A 7723-nucleotide genomic window follows, 5' to 3' on the forward strand; every position below is an offset into this window, starting at 1 on the left:
CCAAACCGCGAGCAACCCTAATAATTTATAAGACTTTATGTTTTCAATTTGTTTAAATATTTTATTTGTATTTTTAATTGAAAAAGAGTTTAAATATTTTGTTGAAAAAAAGTTTTCAACTTGAATATATTTTTTGGTTTTTAAATTTAATTCTAAAAATAATAAATAGAAAATATGATATATGCTGGTTGGTTTTTGTTTTCAAAAACATATATAAATGTAACAATACAGAGACATACAATCTCTACTACTGCCCTATTTATGGTTTTGGTTGTTTGAATTGCTATTATATTTTAAGAATCACAGATTGTAATACTTTATGTGGATGTATTATGCTGTGATTGTAATATGTGGATGAATCATTCTGTGATTGTAATATGTGGATGAGCCATGCAGTGATTGTGATATTCTAAAGTTTCAAACTTTCTTTTTTTTAGATGAGACATACAGTGATTGTAATAGTTTTTTTAAGTCATTAACTGTAATACTTTCTCTTTTTTTTTTTTGAGGAAGTGCACAAGTTGAATTATGTTAAAAATTTATAAAATCTTAAATCGCCAAACCGATTACATCCATTCGCCAAACCGCCAATCTGCTCAATCAACATCAGCTGGATTGGCGGACGGATGCAGATTAATTTTCTCCAATTCGCCAATCTCACGAACGAATAGTAAATTAAAAGTTCCGTGGCCGCAACCAACCCGCGCCCATTCCTATATATGATCACGTTGTCAACGCCTTCTTCTACTCTCTCTCATCGTACTGTCTCTATCAGAGTCTTCTTGTACAGTGCACAAACATGTCAACATGTTCAACAGATTCATGGCTAAGACTTCGTTAGCAACATCACATTTTAGGTAAAAAATTATTATTAATCGTCACATTATTTTTTTTATTTTTTATATATATTTTTATAAAAAATTAAAAAATTATTAAAATAATCTATTTTCAAATGAGGCTTAAGATTAAATGTTTTTTTTTTTGCTTTTTATTTTTTTTGTCAGCCAAAAAAGACCTTTTTGTCGGTGAAGGAAGCGAGAGAGCTCCAAAGGGCCACTTCGTGGTTTATGTCGGTGATGGTTTGGTGATGATGATCAAGAGGTGATGAGGAGGTTTGTGGTTCCGACATCGTACTTGATGAACCCAATCTTCAAGCAATCACTAGACAAGGCTGCAGAGGAGTATGGCTTCCACAGCCAGAAAGGGATTGTTCTTCCTCGCTTTGAGTCTTCCTTTCAACGGCTCTTAGATTTTATTGCCAAGAGATCATAGTCATCATCATACAGACATAGAAATAGATCACATAATAGAATATAAAATAGAATTAATACAGAATATGTAGCAAATAGATAAAATTTTATGAATTTTTTTTTTTTTGGGTACATAAATTTTATGAAATTTATTGAGAAATATACATTGGTGTTTAATTATGTGATTAGTTTTTTGAGTTTTTAGATAATGGGGAATTTTTTCTCCTTTTTGTTTGCCTTTTCTTTTCTTTTTTTTGTTAAATTCTTCTTAGTCATTGTTAAATACAATGCTAATGTTTAACTAGAAATCTAAGTTCTTTTCTTCCATTGGTATTTATGATCTTCTTACGCTTTCTAAAGACAATGACCAATAATCACATAGAAGACGAAGTATTTTAATCTATGTGCCTAACAAAATAAATTGTGATTTGAACTCTCTCGAAAACTCAAAAGGAATGATGAATGCATATAAAAAAAACTGATGCCAATATGGGATGGCATATATAGAGTTGTGATTGTACAAACGCATCCTCCTATGGCAAAGATATGCTACAAAAGAGATGCACTTGGAATGATGTCCCAGGACACCATTATGCCTTTAAAAATCTTTATTATGGGAAATTTAGTCTAAGGCCCCTCTTTTTTTTTTAGTAATGGAAGGAATCCACAATATTATTTTATGATGTCTAAGATCCCTCAATTCCACACCCATATATACTGATGGCAACGGGCCGGAGCGGAGTTGGGGATCACATTCTCCATCCCCAATCCTCGATGGTGAAAATTCCTCCGTCCTCGGCCTCGATCCCCGATGGGGAACCTATCACCGTCCTCGCCCCCGACCCCGCCCCCTAACAGGGATTGGGTTTCTCTAGCCCCGAAAATTCCTTGGCCAAAAAAAAAAAAAAAAAAAAAAAAAAAAGAAATATTTTGGTCAAGATCATCGGAGTCGATGATTTCACCTCCAAAATCAACAGAAACAAACATGAATTTCATCAAAATAGGCTCAAATTATACCCACATTCAATAACAATTTCTACAATCATTTATCAAATCTCAAATGTAAGGAAGACCCACCAAAGATTAAAAGCTAAAGAGAGGAGGAGAAAGAGAGAAAAAGAGTTCCATACCTGGGTTGGAGGCCTCAGATCAGTATTGGAGGAAATGGAGGAGGTGGAGGTCCAAGAGAGAAGCAGTGATAGGTTGAGAGAGTTTGATACCTGTGTCGAAAAGCTCATTCAAGCCACCATGGCCCTTACGGTCGTCGTCATCCTTACAGAGAGAAGAGAGAGAGGAGGAGAGAGAGGGCATAGAGAAGAGAGAGAGGGCATAGAGAGAGAGAGAGAGAGAGAACATGATTGAAGATGGTGAAGTCAGCGGTGGTCACATATGATATAGGAGAGAGAGAGAGAGAGAGAGAGAGAGATATTTGAGTCTTGAGATTTGTGAAGTGAAGTGAGTGTAAATAGAGGGATGTTGGGGATAATTCAAGTCAAGAATCGGAGCGGGGCTGGGGCCGGGATCGAGGTGAGGGAATCTATCCCCGTTCCCAACCCAAAAATCATTGGAGATCTATTTTTTGATTCCAGCCCCGGCTCTATAGGGCATAATTTTCGAAAAAAACCTGACTTATTAGGACGGGACTGTTCAGGTCCCCGTCGGGCCGAGTTCAAATTGCCATCCTTACCCATATATCACAGAGAAATTTGATTCCGAATCCTAACCCCAGCCTATGACACCTACTCTCATTATCCTCGCATTCTTCTTTCGATTCCAAATCCTAACCCCAATCTACGACGCCTATCCTCTCTAACTCATCTCTGTCATCTGCGAGATCTGGTTCGGTATATTCTCGACCAGTTCCTCAAATGGTTCCTTATCACTCACGATACCTACCTCGATCTCCTCTCCCTCTGTTTTGAGCGTGATGACGAGCCCAACCGCCTCTCTTAGGTCGACTTCTTTGTTAGCACTATCGATCCTCTCAAGGAGCCTTTCATCATCACGGCCAACACCATTTTTTCCATTTTGGCCGTCGATTATCCCGTTGACAAAGTCAATTGTTATGTCTCCGATGATAGGGCTTCCACGTTGTTGTTTGATACGATGGCGGAGACTGCCGAGTTTGCTAGGATGTGGGTGCCTTTTTGTAAGAAACATTGTGTGAAGCCGAGGACGCCGGAGTTTTACTTCTCGAAGGAGATTGATTATTTGAAGGATAAGGTTCAGCCAACTTTTGTCAAGGAGAGAAGAGCTATGAAGGTAACTACTACTACTACTACTTCTCCAATTTTAATACTATCTTTGTTTAAACATTAAATTCAATTTAGGGAAAAAAACAAAATTGTAAAAAATGTTTCTTGGATTGGAAAGACTGCATTCATCTATCTGGGTGGAATGTTAGATTTTGAACAAATGGCTGTCTAAGTGAGGTAGAGGTTGTTGATTTGCATTGCAGAGAGAATATGAAGAGTTCAAATGGTTGTCTGGTTTGGAGAGAAGATGATGGGGCTTCCATGTTGGTTTGGAGAGAATTTCTCTAGTTTGGACTAGAGAAATTCAAAACTGGGATGGTTGTTGTTGTTGAAGGTAGAGAAATGATAAACAAATCAGAGAAAATTATAAGTAAATCAAAGAGAATTTCTGTGGTTTGGATTGCATTTTTTCTAGTTTGAACTAGAGAATTTCTCTGGATTGAATTTTTTCTGGTTTGATTTGAGGGATCTTAGACATTATGAAAATATTGAATGTCCTTTATGTTTTAAAATCTTAATATTAGGGATCTTTAAAAATATCTCATGTTATTATTGTTTTATTTAATGTAGGTTAATTTTGTTAAAAAATGGTAGGACCCCATCAAATGAGGATCTACACTCATTAGAGACCTACTGTTTGAGAAATTCGAATCACTTTATTTAGTTAACCATTGTTAAAACGGATTTTGAATTGTTTTTCTTCTTATCTTTAGCGAACTTTTTAAATTTTAAGCGCATATATATATATATTTAACTTTTTAGATTTACTTAATGTAGATAATATTTAAAAAGTGAAATATTTATAATTTTTTTTTAAAATTCACTAAATAGAAAATTTCAGTATATATATTTATTATTTTTTGTATTTATTGAATTTCTTTGGATTTTTAAAATTTTTTTTTTATACATCTAGATTGGGTGCATTTAAAAAAAAAGGATTAAAATATAATTTTTTTTTCTAAAGACAACAAAATACAAAAAATTAAAATTTTAAATTATTTTTAAAAACTCGAAACCAAACAAAGTGAATGTTATTTACATTCAAATTATTTTCCTTATAAAATTTGTGAAACTTAAACATATGCAGTAACTTCATTTATCAAGAAGGGCACCGCACATGCAGGTGGTCCAACTCACTTTGGCTAAATTCTCCTTTCTCCATGATACGTGGTTGTCCTAGACTCATATTAAATGAAGAATTATATATTAACTCAATATGGATTTTCTATAAAATCAATGTGATATACGTTTTAAGCATACATGGTGATTTTGGAGTCTCAATTTCTCATTATTTTTAATAGTTTTGACCAAATAAAAATTTGTTATTAACCTATACATAAAAGTGAAGGCATTACAATGTTTTGAGTGTAAAACGACGTCGTTTTGACAGATTTGAACCATTTAAGCCACAAAATTTGAACTACCAAACATTTTCCCTTAAGGTAACATGTGAATTCCACCTTTATTTTGACTTAAAATGACTGAAAATTATTTTACAAAACTATTTTTTCTAACAACAATTTGGGTGGTCTTATTGACACATATTAGTTGTGAAGTTAATTTCACAATTAATTAATCAATGACATAGAAAAAAAAATTGACGGTGAAATAATATTCACTCACTTCTATTATAGTTGAGAGGTAAAAAATAACTCACTCAATATATTTTACTATTATTTATTTGTTAAGAGTGCCACATAAACAATATATCAAATTACTTAATAATTTTCGGCTTTTGACAAGTAATTTTAAACCATGGAATAATGTTTAATGTTTCCAACAATCTGCACCAAGTTTATTTAAGCTTAGCGAATGATAGTCCTGTTTGGTGTCATATTTTTCAAATGAAAAATTAATAATTAAAAAATTAAAGTTTAAAACGCACTTCTCCCAATCTCTAAATAATTAATTAATATAAGTTATTTTTGTCTCGTAACATTTAAATAAGTAATTTATGTAAATTATTTTTGTCTTGTAACTCGTGAACAAAAAATACAATAACTTTTTTAATAATCATTTTAAGCAGGTATATTTTTAACTCACTAATATAAAATAAACCAATAAAATTTTAATATTTAATAATTTGTTATAATAATATAATAAATACCACATGAATTAATAAACCAAATTATAAAACTTGCTATCAGTTACATTACTGTCTTAATCGTGTCACCATGCTAAACAAAAATAAACCATCCAATAAAAAATTAATCAAAACAAAACTTTTTAAAGAAGGATTCCCTCCGGTCTATAATTTGGATTATTGGAGGATTTTTTTAGGATTTGTGGGGTCCATCACAGGTATTGTTTTAATATTCAAATAGTTCATTTTATTAAATATTTCATTTAGTTTATTCACACAAAAAATTAGATCGATCCGATAATTCAAACTATTCAATTTATCGCGCTTGTCACCAAAAAAATTGAATGACACGTGTTTTTAAAAATTAGCCATTGTTTTTTTTTTTTTTTTGAAAACAATTGCGATAAATTGAATATGTTACAATTATCAAATTTTTCTAATTTTTTATGTAAATAAAATATACTATCTGCCCCAACAAAATGAACGGTCCCGCAATACGCTTCCAAATAACATCCTCCAATGTAGATTATGGACTCCTTAAATAAATTTACAAAACTAAAATGAGCCAATATAATGCACTAGAATAGAAAACAGTTATTGGGCTAACAAAGTACAAATTTCTATCTGGTAACCAAAGCGCGTGCCAAATAAATTGACCATTCCAAATACACTTTCAGTTATTATTTAATTAATTAAGCATTAGTAAAATAAGACCTAATCAAGAAAATCACCCCGCGTCTTATATGATCACGTTTTCAACACTGTTGTTGACTCAGGACACCTAGTAAAATAAAAGCTTCTACTCTCTCTCTCTCTCTCTCTCTCCCCTAGTATAAATCCCAATAACATCTACTTATATTACGTACATCATAAATTTATAAATACATCATAAATTGCTTCGAAAGCAAATTGTAACTCATCCCTCGTACTCTCTCATAGTCTTCTTGTTCAGTGCATAAACATAACTACATGTTCAACAGATTCATGGCTAAGATTCGATGTGGCAGCAACGAAACCAGCAAGAGAGCTCCAAAGGGCCACTTTGTGGTTTATGCCGGTGATGGCGATGATGATCAAGAGGTGATGAGGAGGTTTGTGGTTCCAACATCGTACTTGAAGGATCCAAGCTTCAAGCAGTTACTAGACAAGGCTGCAGAGGAGTATGACTTCCATAGCCAGAAAGGGATTGTTCTTCCTTGCTCTGATGTTTCCTTCCAACAGCTCTTAGATTTTATTTCCCAGAAATCCTAATCCTCGTACAGACATAGAAACAAATCACATAATATATAGAATGAAATACAGAATATACGTAGTGAACAGATACAATTTTACGAAATTTGTTGAGATACATACATTTTATGTTTGATTATGTGATTAGTTTTTTGAGTTTTTAGATATTTTTTCCGTTTTGTTTCCCTTTTCTTTTTTGTCATTGGTAAATACAATGCTAGTGTTTAATAATGTTTAATAAGAAACTGAAATTCTTTTCTTGCATTTGTATTTATGATCTTACACTTTCAGAATACAATGAACAACAATCACACAGAAGAAGTACTGTAATCTGTGTGCCTAGTGAACGAAACTGTGATTGAACTCGCTCTCTCTCTCTCTTGAAAACTCAACAGAGTGAATGATGAATGTGTTGGAAATGATTATAAAATTGTGGGTAAAATTAATTTTTTTTTTAAAGTTTGGTCTATTTTTTATATGGGCCCCGTGCGTCGATTTTCTCGGGTCAAAATGATAACGTGTTCTATGTCGCGTTGTGATTCACGTGGTATATTTGGTTGTTCAAAACCATTACCGAGTGAATGGGAAATTGAAGTCAAAATGTGCTCCATGAAAATGGAATTTTGGTGGAAATTCTTTAAGATTGTAAAATGATTTGTCCCACATTGATTTGGTGGGAAGTTTTCAATGGGTTTATAAGGCATGGATTTGGTACTTGGGGTGTGTCTCAATGGATACTCAAGTGTTTTAGAGGGAGAGGTTATGGACAAAATGGGGTATATCCATTGGACCCAAAAATCACCAAACAAGCGCGTCGCCGGTCGGGCGGGTGCGTGGTGTTGGGCTTGTTCGGCCCAATACTAATCTTTTTGGATCAAAAACATTTGAATTTAATTTTATTTTTG

General features: G+C 33.1%; 1 pseudogene; it reads left to right on the top strand.

Annotated features, from left to right (window-relative positions):
- Positions 1-2982: 2982 nt before the first annotated feature.
- On the top strand, positions 2983-3756 carry LOC145813585 (cellulose synthase A catalytic subunit 4 [UDP-forming] pseudogene; annotated as a pseudogene).
- Positions 3757-7723: the final 3967 nt, after the last annotated feature.

This window comes from Camellia sinensis, chromosome 2, assembly GCF_055761805.1.
Source record: "Camellia sinensis isolate YWXY chromosome 2, ASM5576180v1, whole genome shotgun sequence".
Lineage (NCBI taxonomy): Eukaryota > Viridiplantae > Streptophyta > Magnoliopsida > Ericales > Theaceae > Camellia > Camellia sinensis.